Raw genomic sequence first — 24,328 nt, forward strand, 5'->3', positions numbered from 1 at the left:
ACAATAATCAGGTTAGGTTGGTATCTTTATGACACTGACCTTTAAGTTCACTTAATTTTTTCTCCCATCCTCTCCCAACAGCCTTTCTTAAGTCCTTTCCAATACATTTTTTACTGTTGAACACACCTAAAAATAGAAAATGGAAACAGATTAATAATTTTACCTCAAAATTTATCAGTGTGCAAAATAAACAAATTACTGCTCAGCAAATGTAGACATATACTTTAATCTTTAGCACCAACTGTGTTCATTCATTTGCTTTCTTTTTATACAGAAAAAAATTTATCGTGCTAAAAATTAGAAAAGAGACAGAATACTAGTTTTATTTTCTTTAAAGAAAATAAGTGAAGTCACTTAATCCTCCTACAAAAAAAAAAAAAAACTTCTCTAAGTTTTGGAGAGCAATGCTTTATTTATACTGGTTTTAGGTACTATAAACAGTTAAGAATTTTTGTGTTCCCTCTGAGTAATTGACTTAAACATGCGCAGCAACATCAATTAATCTAAGCCACATAATTTCCTGGAAGTGTTTTCTTTATATCAATGTCTTTCAGGCTGCAAATTACAGCCCAACCAAACAGAGCTAGTGAAAGTTGTACAGAACTACAAGTTATTTTCTCAAATTTCCAAAACCTACTGCTCCCCGCAAACAAGTGGTAGTAAAAGAGAAAAAAGTATGTCTGCACTTGAGTGGTTTAAAAAAAAAAGGACAAAGAAAATTTTCCCATGGATATAAGTGTTTCAAGTTTCTACATCAAGTAATTTGAATTTAGAATACTTTTAAGTTCCTTCCTCCTCAAACTGTTCACTTCATCACTAATATGCACCACCTGCATTTTTAGAGGCTGGAAACCCAGGATTAGATCTGACAGCATGCATTTGCTAAAATAACACATTGATATATTTTACTTGTTATATTAGCTAAGATTTAGCAAGCAATGATTTATTCCCGAACATTGCACTTTGCATTTGCTAGACACACTGAATACCACCAAGGTTAGCTACAGGGGAGTTCTCCCTGACTTCAAGCTTCCTTCCAGGAGAATACTATTAGGATTAGGATCATACTTTGGATGATTACAACACAATCAGCAAATAAAATGCTCTTCTGACATTACTTCATTATCCCTCCAGTAAAATAAAGAAGCCCTAGAAAATACATAATGTGAAAAAGAAAAGATAATTCTAGATTTTCACAGAATTCTTCAGCTTACCATAACAAAACTTCAGTTACAGGAAAGTCAGTGAGCTGGTCAGTAGCAGAGCATGAATTCCTGAGCCATGAAATGGGAGAAGATAGAGGCTTCTCAAGCTCAGTAATGCTGGTTTCTAAAGCTGAGACTCACCTTTATATAATGAAGCCTCACCTTTATATAATGAAGCTGGAAGAACAGGTTCCAGCTACTGCACTCAGTAAGAAGAGAATGCCCAAAGAGACGTGGTATAAATAAACACGGAGTGAAGAAATTTGTCCTTGTTTTGTGGTGTAGCCATGTACTGCTGGACAGGATGGTTCCATACACCCCCAAGTATGTGACTTTGGAGGAAGGTAGGTTTATATACCCAGCATCTGTCAGGTACTCTGAATAGAGCATGTTATCACTTAGTTTTGTTCTGGTTTTTAATAATGAAATTCCCTTCATTCTTTAGAGTGGGTTTTGTCTGGTGTAATCCAGTATTGTTCACAGTGACATTTCTGCAGGACAGCGGGGTTATGCAAGGGCTCTGTGGCCTTCCTGACTCAGTGAGGAATATGTTGGTAGGGCTGCAATGAGTCGGCCTCTTTGGAACTGCTCAGGGACCAGGGAATTACATGAAGAATGTCTGCAGTGACTCAGAGATGTTGTGCTTGCAGAGGTAGTTGGGACTAACCTTTCTTTGGTGAATACCTGGTGTTTAATATGCAGCAGGGATTAGGGAAAATAATGTTAAATTGACAAGCAATGATCTGGAAAGTTCAATAACAAACACTGGCAGTTTGCAACCTTAACAAGATTTATGTTATGTAAAAGAGAGAGAACATATATATAATTCAAAAAGTTATCAGAAAGCTAGGATTTCAAACCACTGAGGTATTTTTTTTAAATGTTCCTGCTTCCCTATTCTCTTCTCTTCTACATATCCCAGATCTGTCATTTCTGCAAAAAAGGAAATAAGAGTAAAGAATTCCTATCCTTTGGGAAAGAATTGAATTAGTGTAATGCAATATTCTCTAGCTAGCCGTCAACAGCCATAACAACTGCTCAGCTGTAACAGCTTCCTGATCCACTTTTCGAGGAACTCATTCTTGAGCTGACATATTCTAGTAACTATACCTATGCTCATGGCCTCTAGAACCCAGTTTTAAAGTGGTAGATAACTTTAGCTCAGTTACATTTTGACAGGCCCATGAACATACAACTCGACCCCATGAACTGGATGCAGTGATTATTACAAAGCCAAGCTGTCTCTGTAGAGTTACATTTTCTTTATGTAGCTCTGTTAAAGATCAAGGGTTTTTTTAAAAAGAATATTCCTGGGGAGCTCTCAATCCCATGGTGACATGAACAAGATAAGGTACATCTCCAAGTTACAGCTCAAAGAGGCCTGCAAGTCACATTAAGTTATTACTGCACTCAGCTCATATCTTCAAATTTGCATTCAAAACTGTACATGCTAGGAACAATCTTTATTCATTTCTTTTTCTTGTTGCTGGTGCCATAGCAGAGGATCCAAGACCATGGAAAATACATCTGTGGGGTTATCAGGATCTCTCTTATCAGAGGCTAACTTACATTTCCTAGGTACCCAAGCTGGTCTAGTAGAAGACATCAGAACCAAAAAGCTTCCACCAGAAAATGAATGATAGGTGTAAAGAAGATGGTCTATTTTAGCACAATACCAAAGCAGAGGGATAAGAACAGAACCAGTAGGGAAGGACAAAGTTAACCAAACCCATCTAGGACTGTCAGAAGAGAATCATGTGCTGCTCTGGATTAACAGAAAGACCCACAGTGTCACTAGGTAATAGGCAAAGGAAAGTTGGGTCAGAACAAATGTGGTCAATTAGGTAACAGAAAATAACTTTTTGGCCTGAGTGTGGACAGGAAGAAACTTGAACTGAAAATGCCTTCTTTGGTTAGACAGACTAACTGGTGTTTAAAAACCAAGCTAAGGAAGCAGTTTGGTCTCAGCTTAACACTGTCCCTGTGGGTAGCCCCATTTGTTTATTTTGCCTTGAACCTTCCAACATCCCCTTTGCACAAATCATCTGGTCTACAAACTCTTGGGCACTGTCCTCTCTTCAACCACAGCTTTCCAGCTCCTTCACAAAGCTCCAGGCCTATTATATTTCAACCTGCATGTCATAAAGCCTAACAAGCTCTTTCAATAGCCTCCTAACACTTGAGAGTCACTGAGCTTTTAGTGCTTCCTCAGCCTTACTTAAAAGAGGCTGGTATTGGAAAATCTAATATATTCAATGTGACAGGGCTGGGTTTGCAAATATACTTGTCTGGTTTCTACTGACATTTAAAAACAATGTTAGTGACAAAAATGTAATTATTCCTAAATTATGGAAACAAGGAGCCAGGCATACTGAATGAACTTTTTTTGAACCTCTATTCATTTCACTTCTGATTTTGGCAGAGAGTTCTGCTGGTTTCTATTTTATCCTAACCAGTTTATCCATGTTCCAGACTTTATATGTTCTCTGGCTGTAAAGCTTTCCTGTGGAATTTGCCCATTGCCACGGAATTGTGCTGGAGAAATCCAGCTCAGCTCTGAAAAATAAGAGAATTTTCTTGTGCTCACATGTACAAATAAAATTGAGAACATGCTCTGAAGCATATGCTGACATACGCTGACATAGCTCACTCTCCATCACGTTTCAGGCCGCCTCAAACTGCAATTCTGAAAGCTGTGAACTACCTCATCAATTTCAGCTGGGGCTGGAAGGATTTCCCTCTTCCAGTCTTTATAGTCTACCGATTTTCACTGTGTCATGGAAATTCATAATTTTTGTTACAGAATTCTGTTTTACTGCAGTCTAATGCTTCGTTTCCTTTCTCCTGACTTTTCTAAAATCCACCTACACAACTGCCTCTTCCTTTCCAATGGCAGTGGGCACAAATTGAAATACAGGGAACTCCATTTAAATGCCCTTTTAAGATAAAACTTTTACTGCAGGTATGACTGGACAGTGGCACAGGTTGCCCAGAGAAGATGTGGAGTCTCCATGGTAGAAGATACCAAGAACACAACTGGATAACGTACCTGGGCAGAGTTGAGCACTGGGTGTGGACTATTTCCAGTGGTCTCTTTTCACCCCAGTTGAGTTTTGCAACTGGGTGAATTTCCCTATGGAGGAAGCTGTTTGCTGTATTTTAGCATTTGTTCCGCCTGAAGTGTTCATGAGTCCTCTCCAGCAAAAACACAGGGATCTAATGAGCCTATAGAGGTCAAGTCCACAGGGTCAGCTTACCCATCCATACACTGTCCTACTGCAGCTAGAAAATGATACATCAGCAAAGCCCTATAAAGAAGTTTTCCTGACCAAATGGAAGGGTGCTAAGCATTTATCAGAACTGCCTGGGTAGGAAGTGAAGAGCTGCCTTGATGAGTACCTGCCATCTCTCCAGCTGAAAGAATTCACAGAGAGGAGAAAAACACTAAAGGAACAAAGACAAGTTTTGGTGCAGAAAGATTAGAGAACACTCACAGATGTAGAAGAGGTAATGTTTTGGCAAGGAATCTGAGTCAATGAGCTGTGTACATACCATGACCTCCACAAAACAGCTGTGTTGACTGGATTAATTTCTGGTTCTTCCTACCTCCCACCACACCAAAGCAATGCTGAGACTTGTGTAAAATAACAGAAGGCACTTCATTGACCACTTTCAGCTGCACAATGCCCATTCTCAAGCCACGTATTCCACTACTGTTACATTTTGCCCTAAACTGTGCTGGGCTTTTGCTTGAACAGATTTAGCCATATCAAATTTAACTACTTGGTATCAGCTACTCATCCAGGCTCCCCTTAGAACAAATCAATACAGGCAGATGTCTCAGAAAACGAAAATTTCATTCCCCAGAGTATCGGAGACAGGTGAAAGAAACAAAGGTTCAGAGAAGGTTGCTGAGCAACTCTAGGTTTCAGCAGAGAACAATTTTTAGGTACCAAAAATTGGTTCACAAGCTTCCTATGATGGGCACTCGCCTTGTCATTGGCACAACACTACAAACAAAAAAACAAACAAACAAACAAAGCATTCCAAATTTAGTTAATTTCCACAATAAATATTTTAAGCTACCCCACAACCTGGTCATCTGATGTGGAGCAATGCAAACTGAAAAGTCTTTTAGCAACTAAATATTTAAGCCCATCTACAAGGAGCCAAATCAAATGGTCTGGTATCTCCTGTTGACTGCCGCTGGTAAAATGAGAGAAAAGGCTGGTAACCACATTTTCTGTCATTGTCTAAGAAGCAGTAGGTAGGGATCAGAAAGTACTTTAGAGTCACCACCAGGAGCTTCACAATGGACCAAAGAAAATTCAATATACACTTCATTAACAACTGGAAATGAACCAGGGGTGGGAGTGGTGAAAATCAATCTTCAAAACCATTAAGAAATGAAAGCTACCTGTGAGATACCATGACAGCAAAAGTTCCAAAATTGAATGAAGCATGAAAATTGCTTTGGAAGAGTAGGACACAGGTGGGAGTCAGAAATCTTTTTGCCTAATTTTGTCTCTGATGCACTGAAATGACTTTGGCAGATCTTTTATACCCTTTGTGCCTCTGTATCCACATCTGTAATTCAGATCACAGCTAACCTGGTAACGTTTACCTCACAAGGACATAGAAAGGCTTGAAAGTTGAGATCCACATGTGGCTTAGGAAACACAATTATTTTTAAAATGAGCACTTGGGAGATGATCAATAGCAGTGCTGAACAGCATTATAAAATCAGGAAAGGCAGACTCAGGCAGGGGCTCAAACAGCTGGAACTGAAGAAGTGTGTCACCAGCTTAATTCTTCATGGAGACTGGGACCTCTGTTCACTTCCAGAAGCACACACACCGGCTGCCTGCCATATTGTGCTATTAATCAATGCCTAAGCACAAACCAAACAACAACAAAACCAAACTGCCCAGACCCCACAAAGCTGTGACTTCTTGCACCTACACCACAAAGGTCCAATAACATCTTTCTTTGGTGGGAACAAGTGTCCTGAAAGTAACTAATCCATAGTGTCACAAACTGCAAGAGTAGCAAACTGCAAACCGCCCACAGACACTCAGATGACAGCACAGGCAGGAATTCAGCCCTACAGGATGTGGCCTCATTGAAAGATGATGCACCCTGAGCAAGCCACTTGCTGAAGGTGATACAAGGAAATGCTGCAGGATTAATTTACATTCCCACCCCTCTTCAAACATCATTTGTACACAAAAAAAAAGGCAACATGAAAAATAAGGTAATTGAGTTACCATAATGAAACACTGCAATGCGAGCTGATAGGTAATACTGTCCTTAAACTAGACAAGAAGAGTTATTTCCTTAAAGACTCGGTTCAAATGCATTAGTGTTAACTAATGACAGCAGGAATTTCATCCCATTTACAACAGGCTGTTTTCGCTATCTGTGAAAAACCAATGTAGTTAAGCCATGGGAAACTGAAGAAAGTTACTGGAATTAGTGAGGGTGCATATGTTTCTGGGTTTCTAGGAAGGCTGAAGTATGAGAAATTCACAAATGTGTGGAAACTTTTGATAGCATTCCAGTTGAAACAAACTTGCAACAAACCCTGCTGAGAGGTTCATTCAACAGGATGAGCTAAGCAAGAAAACAGTCAGTTCTGGCTAGTTGCACGGATATTAGCAGCAGCTGTGAACTCAGTAAACAGCCCTGTTTTCTGGTTGTCAAAGAGCTGCTAAAGCAGATGTGAAATGCATCAAAAATAGGTCACAAACAGAAAACATGCAAGGGAATGCATCAATATGAGAGTGACCTGAAAATAAGTAATGCTGGAACATCTCGGTAGTGTTTATAGCCCTGAAGTGTACGCAGCTCAGAGCAGCACCCAACAATAGGCTGCTTCATGGGGTTCTTACGATAGGACGTTCCAGAGACAGCACTGTCTGTGTAAGGGTGTGGCACTCTCAGCAGCTGAAGCATCAGACACAAGAAAAGGTACTGAACTATACTCTGCTTTCCTTTGAATTCAGTTTTCTGAGACAGGCTTTCATTCCTGTCCTTCTCCTCACCCCCAATCCCAAACTCTATAATTAACTCAGACTGAGGTATCATAATGAGCCAAGTGTGGAATTTGCCACTACAAACAGATTACAAACTCACTTTGTCTGATAGGCAGCCCTCACGCAATAGTCATTCCTCCAGGGACTGGAATCGTCGCCAGCATGGTAATTACATTACCCCTTTTTTCCCTTTCGCTTTTTAAAAGCCCATAGAAACCATTCCTTGTAATTCCCTCATATGGAGATCCACTCAGATCTACTTCTAGCACTCTTGCAGTACTTAAAACACTAAAGTTCCTCTACTACCAGATATATAAAGGAACAAGATTAAACTCTAAAGGGCAGGTTAAGAAAGATAACGTACTTGGGCTATAACAGGACTAAACAGGGCACTGATGTGTCCCATCATTCCCCTGGAGAGCCTCTGTGGCCTTCACAGCGCAGGTGTGGGATCGTCTCTGGCCAAGTGCCTTCAACAAGCTGAGTCCAAGCACCGTAGCCTGAAGCAGGCTCAAACACTTCCCACAGTCTGCAGGCAAGGACAGACACTCCTTTAGCTGATTGCTTTTACTTCCATTACCGTGGCAGGTTTTACCCCTCCACAACCTAACGACATTGTATCATAAGCATTAATACAGTAAGGCTAATCAGACAAAAAAACAAAATAAACAAACAAAACAAGGTTGTTGATATATTCCATACATGGTAAGGTCAATTCTTATGTTTAACTGGGAACACAGGTCATTTAGTTGCTTAGTCTTAGCAACTAGATCCCTTAAGCAGCAATAGCTCTGAAACAGCGTTTAACACAGAAACACTGAAGAGACTTCATGCTATTAATGTTTTAGACCAGCAACCAAGCTTCCAGAACTTGTCTTCTCTCCTTCAGAGGAAGGGAGGAGAAAAAAAAAAAAAAAAACACTCTGATCCAACTTAAAAGAAACCCTTTGTGGCTTGCATTCAGTTGGAAGCCTTTGCTGAAACAAATGTTCATTTTAGCATGGATTTCTTAGACACCAGAATCTAGGGTGAAATGTGGTAATTGACAACAAGGTTAAAAATGGCAAGATAAACATAATGATCATTGCTATCAGCAGTTACGTGACAGTGCTCCAAGGTCCTTTTTTTTTTTTTTAAGCTAGTCAGCTTTTATTATTATCATTCATCTAAGCAATAACTCAAAAGCAGTCATACTTCCTGAAGCTAGCGGTGTGAATCCTGGAGGCTGAAGCATGCTGCTGCACTCCACTCTTTTGAAGAACAGTTTTCTAGAAAAGGAGCCTACAGAGGGAGAACAGAAAGCTGTTACTTTCCTACAAGGACATAAAAGGATTGTTTCATTCTTTCAGAAGAAATTGGGCTACGTACTTGTACTCAGTTCTTGGCCAGCTTGTTCCCTCCCCTCCTCATGGGGCAGCACGTTACACACATTTGGCCGCTGCTCTCCGAGCGCCACAAGTGCTTTCATTCCAGTGGGGATGCGAGTTTGTGAAGCAGCTTGGGTGGGAAGGGACAGCAGCAGATTTAAACTTTGCTGACAAACCATTTAAGAACATACTTTCTGTCTCTACAGGTGGCAGATCATGGAAGCTCTCACTTCCAAAAACAGAGCATTTTTACCAAGTAAATATCATACAGACAAATCAGATGGTAACTATTTCAGAAAACCTGGCGTAAGTTCCGTTTACACAATGCTTTCCAAATGTTCCATATTTGCAGAATAAAGATAAAAATTCTGATCTTTGTAGTCTGAACTTGTCTGCTTCGTTCACTTTTCCTTTCTGGCCTAAATAGAACTTTTATGTATATGACTTCTGATTTAACACAGCAAACCTAAATAAATCTCAATGAAAGAACTGTCAGCTGACAAGGTTTGGCTCAGAATTTGGGGCCTCTAACACTTGAACTCTATTTTCTCAAGTTGTTTTGAGATGCACTCGGGCTGGACTGAAAACAAATCCCATAAACTTCTTCCTTAAATTTTTACTGACTTAGTGAGAGAGAAATCCTTTCTCAAAGACACCTCATAAACTGTTTGTCATCAAATGCTGTTACAGTCAAGCACTGAGTTACCTTTTGTGCGGTAATCTGTTGATAGAATGTTTGAAGCAGTGCTTTCCCCAAGACTTCCACTAGCCACAGCATGTTTTGAAAATCTGAAATGGCTTACTTCAACTTGCCTGCAATGATCTGTGTTTGTCTAGTAGGAAGCATAAAGAAGTGAATGATTAATTACAGTCTTCCTAGTAATTTAGAAGTGCTGATGAATGCCAGGAAAGATTGTAATGAGTACTGAAAAAACCCCAAAGGCAATACATTGGAAGCCGTATTGTTGCTTTCAACAGACGCAAAATAATTAAGTTTGCTAATTAGACATCACCTTTCAAAAAATAAGTAACAACAGGTACATTTCATGCTGTCCATATTTTTGTGGAAAAATGATGAGCTGAGCACATGCAACCGTAGCCAACAACTGTTCATCATCACAACCCAGCAGCTTAATCTCAAAATTAGCACTGTACATAGACATACACACAGTCAGATAATTTCTCTTCAGTAGACATCTTTCAGTCTGTCATTCACTAAGCAGCTCTGTGTTTCAAGTGCATTCTGTGGTGAAACAAGCAGAAAACACTCTGTGTTTCACTGTCATGCCAAACTAGGAGATCATGTAAGGTACTTGATTCTGTTATTTGGTTCATGTAATCTTTTGCACAGACCAGAAGGGAAAGTTGCCCATTTGGGAAAATAAAACACACTGCATAGTTCATTCAATTATTTGGAAAGCATTCTAAGCTGTTAATTATGTACACCAAGAATTTGTACAGGATTGGTAAAGTTGAGGATTTTCTCTGGAACAACTCAAAGACATTTTGTTGCTCTACTCACGCTGTATTCTTTTCAATGCCATACTTTATATAATTAGTTAGCTTAGTAACTGTACAAGGTTTCATATCTTTACTTAATCATGTGATTCTTTACTGTGAGGGTGGTGAGGCAGTGGAACAGGTTGCCCAGAGAATCTGTGGATGCCCCATCCCTGTCAGTGTTCAAGGCCAAACTGGATGAGGCTTTGAGTAGCCTGGTCTAGTGAGAGGTGTCCCTGTCCACAGCAGCAGGGCTGGAATGAGAGGATCTTTAAGGTCCCCTTCCAACACAAACCATTCTATGACCCAATGTGGTTTGCAGATTTCCATGAATTTGAATGAACTGAGTTTTAGAGTTTATGCTTCAGACAGCTAACAGGAAACCACCACCCTAGCTCCCCCCTCCCCCCACATATACACATTTTTATCTTTCTTATCCCTCTTGATTATTTACTACAGTGTTGTGGTTGAGGAACACATTCAGGTAAAAAGTGAGCCTGACATTATCAGGAAACAATTCTCTTTGGGAATTATCCAGTATCCATTCCTTTTTATTCTTTCATCCTGACTCTTCCCCTGCACAGGATTGGCACTTTGAAGCAGCACCTTTAAGGTTAAGTTCCAGCATTTTCCTTAAGTAAAAAAAATAATCAAACCAACCAGCTGCAGTGTCAGAACAAAATCCAAGCATAGTAACAAGCCATTTTCCCATTGCAGCATCTATGCTTGCTAAAAGAGGATACTGAAACCCAAAGTAAAGCACAAGGTGTAAGTAATGACAGAATATAGCAGGCAGATGTGTCGCTACTCTCAATGTCTATAAAGACGAGAGATTTTTTTAAGCTGCAGAGGAAGAAGATCAAGTGTCGTGCCTGCTGGGTTACACAGCAACATGCCACAGGGAAAAAAAAACATCCAAACATCTGGGAGGCTACAAACACCAAGGCAGGGCTTGGCATGTATCAAAAGGACACACTAAACAAAACTCCCAGAAATATGTATGGAGACACTTCCGACATGCTTTAGGGTTAGTGCCTTAATTCTGTACAGGAGTCAGCAGCCATCCAAAGAGCATCCCGGACAGAGCACAGAGTGATCAGGGATGCTGCCAGCCCAGGCCCCATGGCAGAGGGATGGCACAGGTGGCCAAAGCAGCACAAAATACCAGCAGGGGACCCAGAGTGAAAGCACAGTTATGGGCTGTGTTTGTGTTCCTGTGTGAGCCCTTTTGTGCATGTGGAGGCAACATGTGGCTGATCGTGCGCTGGGCTTTGTGCTGCACCTGCTGCAGAGCTCTCCCAGCCACAGAACTGGGGGAAAATTCCCATTATGCACTCAGGAGACAGACCATAAAGCACATCTTTAACTGCCCCCTGGAAACGCTTAACTCAGCCTGGGAGGTTGAAGAGGCAGATGCAAATTGTCTTCCCAGCCCCTCTGGCTTCAGCAGCAGTCTACTGCCAATGTCCTTCCCGAGGGCACATCCTTAAGAGTTCCCCAGGGAACAAGGGGCTCTGCCTGAGCTGAAGCCCAGCAGGCAAACAAGGGCCATCGTCCCAGAGAGAACGAGTAGGGCAGCCAAGAGCAGGAGGAGCCAACAAGTGACGGATCATTTGTAGCTGTCCCCTCCCCTTCTCAGCACTTAGATTTACACAGACTGCTTGTTCTGCCCCAAAAGAGCACAAGTCACTTGTCAGAGCACCCTAAAGTCCCAATTAACCCAATTAACAACCTCACCATAACCCTGTGCAAGACAAGGTTGACCTTCAAGGCAGACACACCAACTTTACATCCACTGATCCTGAGTGAGGGAATTTAGCTACCCTCCCAACACATGATGCTTCTGCTTTGTGAGAGACATGATCAATGGAATCAAGTGAAGGATCCCCAAGAGGCATTCTGAATCCTCAGTCTGAACAGTGGGGGAACAAGCAGGAGCAACCCACTGGGACCCGAGGCTTACACTGCTTACCTGCAAAGTGAATTCCAAAGGAGTATATCAAAGTTATGTGATGTTATAACCTTTGCTATGAGAAATCCTGCTGAAACTTTTATTAATGCAGGAAAAAAAAATCCAGAATTTCCTTTCTAACATGCTAGAGACTAACTGAACGGAGACAACCGTGTCCAAGCCCTAAGCAATGCTTCATGGCACATGAAGGACAGAGATTCACTTGAATTAATAGATAAGTAGTAGAATACTATTAAGTAGTAGTAGTATTACTATTAAGTCACTTGATAATTACTTGAAATCAGGTGATTGAGGAAGAGGCTTTATCTAGGAATAAAAGCTCAGCTGTTTTTTCCTCCAACACAAAACACTGCTGTAAGGATTCCAGCCTGGAAAAAAACCCCTACACAACAATAAACGTAGAAATGCTCCCAAAGATTTCGTAAGTCCATGCTGCAGGCACTCAGGAGTAAATGTGATCACTACATATTATGTTGGCAACTATGTGATATTTGCATTCACTTCAGTATGGCAAATTGTGGAACGTGTGATGAAATGGGAGAAAATACAGAGAGGGCCAGAAAGGCTGAAAGGGTTGGGAAAACATTTATGAAGAGAAAGCATTAAAGTACTTTTTTGTTTAGTCAAAGAAAGAAGAAATGAGAAACGGTAATAGGTTTCCAAAGTGTAAAAAGTTGGGCTTCTAGACACTAAAAGATTGCACGTGACCCTTTTTACACATATTACCACGAACACAATTTTCAGTAGAGAGGATTGAGTTAAGTATTACGAGGAGAGCCTTTTCAGCTCTAGGTGTATTTACACAATAGAACCCAGGGGATCGTGGTATCCTCCTCGCTGGAGGGGCTTTAGAGGGGCTCATCTGTCAAGAGAGTTCAAGTGCTGCCTTAAAAGCTGGCGACGTACAGGCTGACCTCCTAAAGGGCACTGCAGGCTTGCCTTTCAGCCGCGCTCCGCATCTCGCAGCCATCAGGCCGGCGGTGACCGCCCGGCCCCTCACGGTCCCCACCCAGCACCGGCAGCCCTCGCGCCGGCCGGAGCCCGCCCGTTCCGCTCGCGCCGGTACTTGTCCCTGTGCCCCCGGCCCGAGCGGCAGCGCACCGCCGGATCCCAGCGAGCAGCGCCGCGGGAGGGCCTCGGGGCCACCGACGAACAGGAGACGGCACACGGGGCGCTGCTCCCCGCTACCGTGCCGAGAGAGTAGGGAAGGGGTTAAAATAGCTAAAAATACCTACAAAAATGGGGGGGGCGGGGCGGGGGGATTATACTTCATCTAGGATTACTGGCAGGACATCGCACTGCAAGTGCCCGCTGCTGTGCCGGCAGCCCTCACAGCGGCGGCGCGCAGGGGAGCCCTGGGTGGGCGGCGGGAGCTGCGCGCCCCCTGGCGGCCGCGCCCGGCACCGGCAGGATCGCGCGCGAGACCCGCTGTGTGGAACGGCACGCGACCGGCCGCGAGACCCGGCGCGCGACAAGGCACGAGCACCGGCACGAGATCCGGCCGCGCGACAGGCCGCGAGCTCCGCCCACGCGACAGGGCATGCGCACTTGCGCGAGAAATACTACGTGACAGGGCACGTGCAATTGCACGTGTACCTGCGCGAGACATAGCACGCGAAACGGCACGCGCACCTGTGCAAAACAGGGCGCGCGATCCGGGCTCGCGACAAGGCACGCGACCCGGGCACGCGCACATGCGCGAGCCGCTGGCACGCGGCGAGGCGCGTGCACCTCCGCGAGACATAGCACGCGAAAGTCGGCCGCGCGACAGGGCACGCGCACTTGCGCGAGCGATACCACGTGACAGGGCACGAGGCCCGTGCACGCGACAGGGCGCGAGATCCGAGCTCGCGACGAGGCTCGAGACCTTGGCACGCGACAAGGCACGTGCACCTGCACGAGAAATGCCGCGCGACAGGGCACGCGCACCTGCGCGAGATGCCAGCACGCGACAAGGCACGTGCACTGGCGCGAGGTATAGCGCGCGACAGGACGCGAGGCACGGGCGCGCGACAAGGCACGCGCACCGGCGCGAGGTATAGCACGCGACAGGACGCGAGGCACGGGCGTGCGACAAGGCACGCGCACTTGCGCGAGAGATACCACGTGACAGGGCACGAGGCCCGTGCACGCGACAGGGCGCGAGATCCGAGCTCGCGACGAGGCTCGAGACCTTGGCACGCGACAAGGCACGTGCACCTGCACGAGAAATGCCGCGCGACAGGGCACGCGCACCTGCGCGAGATGCCAGCACGCGACAAGGCACGCGCACTGGCGCGAGGTATAGCGCGCGACAGGACGCGAGGCACGGGCGCGCGACAAGGCACGCGCACCGGCGCGAGAGATACCACGTGACAGGGCACGAGGCCCGTGCACGCGACAGGGCGCGAGATTCGAGCTCGCGACGAGGCTCGAGACCTTGGCACGCGACAAGGCACGTGCACCTGCACGAGAGATACCGCGCGACAGGGCACGCGCACCTGCGCGAGATGCCAGCACGCGACAAGGCACGCGCACTGGCACGAGGTATAGCGCGCGACAGGACGCGAGGCACGGGCGCGCGACAAGGCACGCGCACCGGCGCGAGAGATACCACGTGACAGGGCACGAGGCCCGTGCACGCGACAGGGCGCGAGATCCGAGCTCGCGACGAGGCTCGAGACCTTGGCACGCGACAAGGCACGCGCACCTGCACGAGATGCCAGCACGCGACAAGGCACGCGCACAGGCGCGAGGTACGGGCGCGCGACAAGGCACGCGCACCGGCGCGAGACCCAAGCACGCAACAGAGCGCGAGACAGGCCGCGCAACACGGACTGCGGTGGAGCGGCCGCGCGCTGTTGGCACAAGCGCAGTGGCTGCGGTGGCACCGGACAGCGCCCAACGGCCACGGCGCGGGACCCGCGGGCGGGGCCGGAGCGGCTGAGGCGGGGAAGCCGCTGTGACTCCCAGCATTGACCAGCCCGCACCGCCCACAGCCGCACTCAACCGGCGTGGCCCAAGGGAGAGCCGTGGCGAGGAGGAGGAGGTGGTGAAGGAGCAAGCGAGCCCGTGAATTGCCCCCTCCCAAAAGCACGGCGGAGGGGAAGGGGAAAACACAGCTGACCTTATAACCGGATCTCTGCCGAGTCCGAACCCCGACGAAGGCGAGCAGGGGTGGTCAGAAGGGAAGCGAAGCAGAACGGGCTGTGAGGTCAGAGGAGCAGACGAAGGGAAGATGCTGTGTAGGAACACATAGAAGCAAACCTGGGGTGGCTTCAACTCCCACCCAGAAGGGGGGAATTAATTTGTTTTTGGGGCTGCGGCTGTGGCCTCAGCGGGATTTGCGCTGTCCTGAGCTGCTGCTGCCACTCCCAGTCACAGGCTGGCACGGATCGCGACAAGACACACCACAAACCCCCCCATGCCCATCCTTTTCCATCGGGAACCAACAGCCCAGTTCCTCCTCCCCGCTCCCAGACTCGTGAAAGCATGATTTTCAAACCATACCCTGCTGCCGCAAACCTTTAACAAACTAAAATATTACAAGGTGTTACTATAATCTATTGGGACCTGTTGCTGTAAAGTGATTTTGACAATATCAAAACACAAGGAAAGCTCATGTAGCAAAGTCAAAACTATGTAGTAAAAAATGAACATTTTAAACTGAAGCTTCAACTCTGTTTTTAATTTATATCTCATGATAATTGAAATTCAGTTTGGGCTCATTTCTCATTTTCATTTAAAAGTTAACACACATTAGAAAGCCGTCAGGTGCCTGCTTCTGCTCTGGAAACATTCCCACACTTGCCTGTGCTTTCTCCTCAGCAAAAATTAGCCCCATTGACCTTTATCTTTGAAGCCCTCCATGCTGGAGTGGTTTCAGCAGGTTGGTGCTTCCCCCACACACCCCAAGGTCACATCGTACAGGGTCAGTGATGTTACAGCTCCTTGTTTTCCATTAAGGAGTCCCATGGAGCTGGAGGCGTGGGCCTACCAGTACTATTTTAGCATCATAATCATCATATCCGTGAGTGAGCACAGCTTCCCTGCAATTTAATTTACTGTTTAAACAAGCACAAACCTCACAGAACGTCTGCTCTCCAATTACTCTGGTGTCTCTGAACTACCTCTAATCTCTTCCTAAAAGAGATTCAAGGACAGCAGAATAAAGCAATACAAAAAGTTCCACTGATTTCCAAATCCCAACCACAGGAAGTCACTTAAGTGAAGAAATAGTGACCTATTACTAGTGCTACATGGAGAGCAAGGAACACATACACCCCCCAAGAAAAACCCAAACACCAAACTTAAGTCTAACCCGCAAATTTACTGACTGAAGTCCCACCAATGTCAGTGTGACAGAGAAATGGCAGAGCTGTCTTGGCATCAAGTGCCCTAGAGCATTCCTGAAGTTTTCCATAATTGAGAAAATAGCTGTCAACTTCTTACTGCTTAGAGACCTCAGCATTTTATAACAGAGGTGCTGATTCCTGCAGAGTAGATCAAAGTCCCATTGCAAGAGTCTTTCTTCTCTTATTTACATTTAGCATCTCCTTTAGAAATCATCCCAGATCTCCAGAAGTCCATGGATCATGGTTAAATAAATTCTCAGACACAAAGTATATGCTTCAGAGCCTAGAAAATCTAGCACAACCGGGCAGGCAGCCAGAGTCTGTCTTCAGACTTTTTTTGACTGGCATGACTTAACAGCATCCCTTTTATTTATTTATATGAGGTACTCTTGTGACAGAATGGGGAAGATATACACAGAGATGTTAAGTATCTGTTCAGCTCTTCCCCATCATCTGTATCATGCTGGCACAGTGCCTTGGCAGAAAGCACTGGAGCCTATCCATTTGCATCCTTGGCTAGGAGTGGATTGCCAGTCAGGGTAGAACGCACCGCCAGTGCATTCCTGTATCCCTATAAGCAAATCCTTGGGATGTCATGCATGCTACTCAGATATGTTTAATTAGTGAATCAGTATTTATGCCTGTATGCCTGAATCTGAACTACAGACAGATGTGTGTAGTACTTACTGAAGCACCTCCCCCTGAGGAGAGGTGTAAACAGGTAGGTGACTGAAATGATTTCAGAGTTCATACATGTCTGTGAGGCTGCTCACTCAAGGACCGTGCTCTGAGAAGCAAGTGAGCAGACTGGAGTGCACACTCATCATTCCAACTGCAGTCCAGTCTGTGCTTGTGCTCGCTCCAGTGCCCTGCAGAATTCTTCATTCTGCTTCACAGGCACCTGTTGAAATTATTTCCAAACTCTCATGACAAGGGACTGGGAGAGAAGGAAGGCACAGAAAGACCAGGTTGTTCTGTGTTCTCCACAATACAGAACTATGCTGTGATAGAATTAAAATATTACTTCCTACATATAAAGCAAGCAAGTATGAGCTAGGAAGAGAGCACTGCAGAAAGACAAAAGTAGAATGATGTGCAAGATAATGGGAAATCCTTGTTGGACAAATGGAGAGGAAAGCAGCCCAGACATTTGTGAACTCTGAAAGAAGCAAGTGTGCGGCAGGGACAAACCCAGTTTGTCATAACACCTCATAGTAGGGTGACTAAAGCAACCAAGAAAAAAAGCTGTTTAGCATGATGTGAAATTATGCTGTGCACATTTTTCTCTTTAACTTTGTTTTCAGTTTTGTAATTAGCAGTTCATTGTGTGCTCTGCTAGAATCACAGTGTTTCATTTTCAGCACAAAGAGTGACTCAGGCAAGCAGCACCTCGGAATAGCAAGCAGAGTGTCACAGACAAACTCCTGGGTGCTCAGGGGCACCAGGCCACACACCCCATCTCACTGATGGTGTCAGGGGTGCAGACACAGATAGGTTTTCCTCTGCTGGGTGCTAGCCAAAGCCCTCTCCTCCAGCCCTTGAGAAGGAATGACACAGCTCTCAGGCTACTGTCACCACAGATACCTTGCCTGCCATTTAATTTTCTGGAAGCAAACAAAAGTTAACTTTGCCTTCCTCTGGGTAAAGAATGGGGTGTGATACACACACACATTAAATTCCTTGTTTAAAATGAAATCCTTTGCCACAAGAATATTTTAATGACACCACCACCATAGATTGCTTCCTCTGTATCCTGAGAAAAAATTGTCCCCAGCTTTCAGGCAAGCAGCCTGTCCCTGTGCTATGGTCTGCTCCAAAGCTTCAAGACAGTGATAGAAAGAGGAAAAAACCCACCAAAACCCAACACCTCTAACTCTCCCATGCTGACTTAAGTACACATTATGCTAGCTGGTAGACTAGGATTTTGTACTGGAGAAGATTACCCAGGATCTGCAGTAGCACAGACAAGGATGTGCATGTGTTCTGCTGCCTATAAATAGGCTCTCCACTTAACAAAAACACAACCCAAACAGCCAGCTGTTAACAACTAGACCACAGAGTCTAGGCAGCAATTGCTGCTTGCTGAATAAATCTGTGCAAGCTACTCATCCTTCAATTGGCAAATGATGTACAGATTAATGTTTGATGAGAGCTGATAATATTAACATGATCTCTGAAGAGGCAGGAGTGAAACATGCTAAGCACGAAAACAATCTTTGAACTGCTGCTCAGCAGGGCTGCAGAGGGGCTTTCCAGAAGTGAGCATTTTTAACTCACAGCTTGCCACTGGCAGCTTTAGCAAGACCAGTGGGGACTGTCAAAGAGAGGAAGGCCATCCCCACACTTAGGGGATCATCTTTGGCTTGAGGCTTACCTCTCTCACAGGTTTCTGTGGTGATCAGTTGCCCGGCTCTCTACTAGAGATTCAGCAATACCCTGGAATAACTACAGGAGTATTCCAAGAATGAATGCACTAAAGGACAAGCCCAGCTCTTCTCCTAACCCTAGATACAGTCATTGCAGGGCAGACTTGGGTCAGGGAACAGGAATGCAGACAAAAGTTTGCATTATGCTATGCTCAGCTGAGTCTGACAGTTTTACAGGAACCAGCCCCCAAAGCTATACTGTGGGTACTCTGCAAGAAAAGTAGAGTTTGATTGGGTCATGGGAGAGCCAGTGCTTCTGGAAAACACTTCCTCCTTGGTGCAGACTACTTGCCAGCAGTCCAGAACCTTAGTGCCATTCCAAGTCTAATATGTTGACCTGACTAAGGCAGGACAGAGATTCACAAGGCCAACCTGGTTTGATTTCCTAATTTTAAAAAAAACAGCCAAACAAAACAGCATACCACCAAAACCCAAACAAACCAACAACACCAAAACCAACTCCTTCAGTAAAACACCCAAAGCCTGTCTTATGGCTGATTTTGATGATCATTTGGTCCAAAAGGCTGAGCAAGATGACCCCCATAATTGGGCTGAGGCCCCTTTACAGAGAACACAGTCCTTCTGCAAAGGCTGTGCCATGACAAACTGGTGGCTGACACACACGGACTTCATTTCAGTTCTGTGGCTGAGCTGGAGTTGAAGCTGCTGATTCATCTGGCTTGTATCACCTGTGCCAGAAGGTCTACTTTTAAGTGTTTGAACCAGCCACACAACAGAGGTCCCCTCATCACATGAAACAGCAGCTTGAACACCAGAATATCCATGTAAATAAGATACAGCATAACCGTACCAATGTCTTGCTTTTCCTTTTTTTTTTTTTTTTTTTAATTAGGGTTAGGAAGGAAAGAAGGAAAACCTTTACAGCTTAGTTATTTAAGCCCTGAGATATTTTCCATTAAGTATGCCAATACAGATTGCAGATTCAGGCCAGGCTTAGATTGCAACAACTTCACAGAGTCCAGAAGCAAGACTTCTCTTTAGGTAAGCAAAGCAGAATTATTCCAAGCATTTGGAGGCATCAACTATTACAGAAACAATCAAAAAAATTCATACACATCCAAAATGACCCAATAAAAAACTTAGAAGTCCCTTAAACAGGCACTGTTGAATTTAGCCATGGTAAATCCAAATAGCATCCTCTTTCTTCTCCACCTTGCTTTCAGCCAGAGGTTACTGCTCCTGTAATAGGAGTGGAAAAATACTGCTCTTTTATGTAGTCTTCACAGGCAGCTTATGACAAAAATATAAGGCTGTATGCAAGAATATAATGCTATAAAAGATTACAGCAAACCCTGCCAGTTCTTACCTGTCAGAGTTCTTAGAGAAAACCACTAAGGCCACACTTTGAACTTTATTTTAGCACTATTATTTTACAGGCTGTCATAAAATTTATGAAGGACAGAGTGCTTAGTGTCTCACCATCCAGCATGGACACCCGCTAACTAAGGGCAAACTGTGTTGTAAAGGTTTGCATAAAATGACAAACTGCATTAAAAGCTTGAAATTCTTTTCAAAGGAAGCTAAATATAAATCAGTATATCTTAGAAGAAAAGCATGGGGATTGGGGAGGTGAATGATGGTGGAAGGCCAGAGGGCACTTTTTACTTCTTTTTGGCTGTGAGGCTCTCACCTGGGAACTGGTTTTGGCATCTAAAGATATTTTTTCCAGAGTGCACATCAGCTAACAGTCAGTTCTAGAACAGGCCAGAGTGTGAAACACCTTGAGAAGCTGACATGGTATCAATAAGCCATATGTTCTCCTTAAATAGCCACAATGGGAGTCCCTTTTAAACAACAGGAGAAATTATCATGGATATTGAAAGGCTGAACAATTACTTCATTTACTCTGAAGACAAACATTAGTAGTACCATTTTTTGGCCCTATGTTAAACTAAGTACAGCACTGAAGATCTGTGGTGACAGGTAATACAAACCAAATCACAGTCCCAAATGGTCTGAAATCCATTCGCAATATTCCTCTGCAAGAATGCAAGTTTCAGAGTTCAGAACATGACTGAATGACTTTATTGATATTTTTCATCTTTATAATGTGAATATAACTGAAAATTCTTGCTCACAAATGCACAAGAAAATATAATTTCTCCTCCCACTATGCATTGTTATAAATGCATCTGTATAAATTGCTAAAACATTCCCAGCAAGACTTTTATAAAATTCTTAAAGGCTGGTTCTTCACAGGTCTTCAAACTGCATTGAAATCCTTAATTTCCAAATGTTTTTCTGTGTATATTTCAGTTTTGAAGAAAAACCAAAAACGCAGGTAAACAGAGTAAGCTGCAATTATGCTTCGCTTTTACAATATCTCTAGCAGCTCTAATCAGGAAAATGCAGATATTGGATGCTCTTGCCAAGTTGAAACAGTTTTACATTTTACATATATATTCTCTGATAACTGCTGAAATAATATTCTTTAGTAACTAACTCACCAAATTCCATGTTATCACCCTCAACAACAGCATTTTCTTGGGCACACTAACTTCTTTTTTGCAATAATGAAGCGAGTCTGGAGAGAAGAAATACACAAATGCACACTAGGAAAAGGCGTAAAAATTCCAACAAACATCAGCCACACAATTTTCCTTAAAAAATGAGCAATTGAAATACAGGAGGCAAGATTTCTACTGTGTGTTTGCATTTTGCTTTTTCCACTTACTGCAGAAACAAACTGTTCTGTTGCACTCACGTGGCTCTTCACCTGTTACACTTACAAAACCCAAAGCCATTTGTAGAGGGAAATCAGCAGAGCAGCTGTCAACAGAAGAGTAAATGTGATGGTCCTGGTGCCAGCACCCAAGCAAAATACTGACTTTGGAACTCCAGCAACCTGACAAGCCTGTGAAAGCTCACTGCAACCTTTTGTTGTAAGGTTTCACATTAGGATTTAATCTCCAATTGACCACACATGTCAAAACGTGGGATTGTTGTTAGTGCTTAGGAATACAGCATCTTGTGCATAGAGAGAGGGCAGTACCTGGTCAGAATCTGTTAAATCTTCAGGAAAGGGGTTTGAGCAGGAGTAAAGATGCAAGTCTTTTGCTGTCTCTACACAGGGGACATCTTCCATTCTGACTACCAGCTACTACATCTCACTGCCCACTCTTCTGGGCACCTGACAGAAACAGCCCAGGCTTTGCACTGTAATGTTTCTTTCTAAAGCTGGAATTTCAAGCATTTACAGTTTCAGGGCTTAGCTTTATGAGCTCTTCGCCAATGAAATAATTTTTGTTGTTTGGTTTTAGACTGCTCCCCACTACAACCCTTGCTGACTTCTTTTAAAAAAGCATGAAGCTGTGTCTGTGCTCCTCTGGTGGTACTAGTTTGTCATCAGTCCTCAACAAATTAGCAGTGTCATCCATGAAGTGAGCTGGGGAAGCAGCATCATCCTGTGCTCTCCTATGCAATGCTGCAGCACACTACTAAAAATAGCTGCTGCCTTTCACTCCAGAGATGGAAGCTTCCTGAGAACAAGGCATTTCTGTACTCGCGGTACATGCACAATATGCAGCACACTGATATATCACCACTTGTCCATATGTAAAGGGAATAGATTTGCAATATTTCCCCAAACAGAAAGCTGTCCCAGCCACACAGCAAGTATGTTTCTAGTAAACACTCTTCGGCCTCCGCCCCACAGGCTTGAGCAGTTGCATTTTAACTCATGTTTTTTAAATTTTATTTCCACAACTGCCAAAGCAGTTCCATGTTTCTGCTAATCTTTTTTGAAATAGAAGAAAGTGAAAAATGTTTCAGGAGAAATTTTGGAACATCTTCAGATTATTTTTTTAAAAAAACATATTTTGTTTAAGTAGAAGCAAACAACAAGTTTTTGATCTCAGCTCTCACATACAAATCTGGACCATTCCACATTTAGATGGAAAAATGGAATCAATCTATTTCTGAACAGAACTGGCTCTGGGCAAGGATAGGCAAAGCATGAAAGCTGCTCACTCAGAAGAGGGCAGAAGCTGGAGGGATGTTCCCTGGCCTAAGGGAAAGGACGCACTGAATTCAAGGGATGGAAGAAGTGATCACAATGGGTTCAAATATGGATACAGGACTATGAACCAGCCTGGGAGTCTGAAGAAATTTGCTGTCGAGCAGAGAAGCAAAACTGTGGCAAGCTTCCGTACAAGCTCTGATAATTTTGCATTAAACATCTGCTAAAACAGTATTTGACCACTGTGCCAAAAGGACATCTCTGATGTGTGGCTCCCAGGAAGGACAGACTACATTTGGCAAAGCAAAGCCACTCTCTGCCCCATGCTTCTGCCAGACACAGGAGATGAGGAGTGCTGGCTCCACCTCACTGCACAGCCAGTCTCCCAGCAGCACAGAAATGCCACCAGGAACTAGTAGCTCCTTACCTCACCATTTCTGCCTGCCAAGAAAGCATGAGAGCCCGGTGCTTTGCCTGTTCAAATTCAGGAAAAAGGTGTTTGAAGAGCTTTGCTCAGCACAGCCAGCATTCTGTGAACAGTGGCAGAGCTCTAATTAACTGCACAGATTTCATCTCAGCAAAATGTTTTAAAAGAAATTTTAAAAGTACATGAATACTCCCAGTTCATCCATAAGGCAAAGAGCTGAATCACAGACTCTGACAAGGCAGTCCCTGGAAAGCAGATAGATATGTCATACACTCCATTTCTCATTCCAGGAGCATCCCAAGTCCAATGTGTAGCAAGCAGCTTTATATGCATATAAGCTGAAAGGAGAATGCCAGTTTCCAACACCCAGGAGGAATGTTCAAATCTGGAGTCTAATTAACTTCACAAATCTCCTTCACCCCTAGTGTAGGAAAGTTACAAAGGAAGATTGGCTTGACTGCATGCCAGACACGTAGATTCCAAACAACGGCATTTCCCCTGAGTCCTTCCATGAAGCCCAAACTGCAGTCAGGACAAGCAAGGACACCAGCTCACCCAGGCTTCAGGGCTGTCCATCAGCCTGGGTCACTTCAGAGCCTGGTGGTGCTCTCTTGGAACTGCACTTTTCCAGGAGCAGAGCTGTCCTGTCCCACCAAAGGAGCTCTAGCACCACTTCACAACAGAGCAAGGCTGATGTCTAGAACATTCCTAGTCCATTCCAGCAACTACAAGTGCTTGAGATCACAGGCCAATTTCATTCCCGTCAGAATAACTTGCCCCTAACCACAGTCCTATCCTAGGGATGAGGTGAAGCTATCTGTACATCCACACTTCCTTCTCCATTAGCACAGCATCTCATGTAGCTTGTACCCAGGACTGGAGAAATATTGCCAAGAGATCCTCTTGTTACATATCCTTCCAACCACACATGTGGGCACATCTGCAGGTTGGGCAAAACAGTGATTGAGAGCAACCCTGCAGAGAAAGACTTGGGGGTAGTGGTTGAGGAAAAACTCACATGAGAGTAGTGTGTGCTCACAGCCCAGAAACCCAACGGAATCCTGGGCTGCATCCAAAGGAGAA

The 24,328-nt window shown here is 44.4% G+C and overlaps 1 protein-coding gene across 1 annotated transcript in view; it reads right to left on the reverse strand.

Annotated features, from left to right (window-relative positions):
• The window catches only part of ATXN1 (ataxin 1), a 371,937-nt gene that overhangs the window by 302,773 nt on the left and 44,836 nt on the right, over nt 1–24,328 (reverse strand). Inside the window, exon 5 of the mRNA XM_054514234.1 lies at nt 40–126. The gene's annotated coding sequence lies outside the window, so the exon portion shown is untranslated. The remainder of the gene's footprint in view (nt 1–39; nt 127–24,328) is intronic.

Source organism: Molothrus ater, chromosome 1, assembly GCF_012460135.2.
Source record: "Molothrus ater isolate BHLD 08-10-18 breed brown headed cowbird chromosome 1, BPBGC_Mater_1.1, whole genome shotgun sequence".
In the NCBI taxonomy this organism is placed as follows: Eukaryota; Metazoa; Chordata; class Aves; order Passeriformes; family Icteridae; genus Molothrus; species Molothrus ater.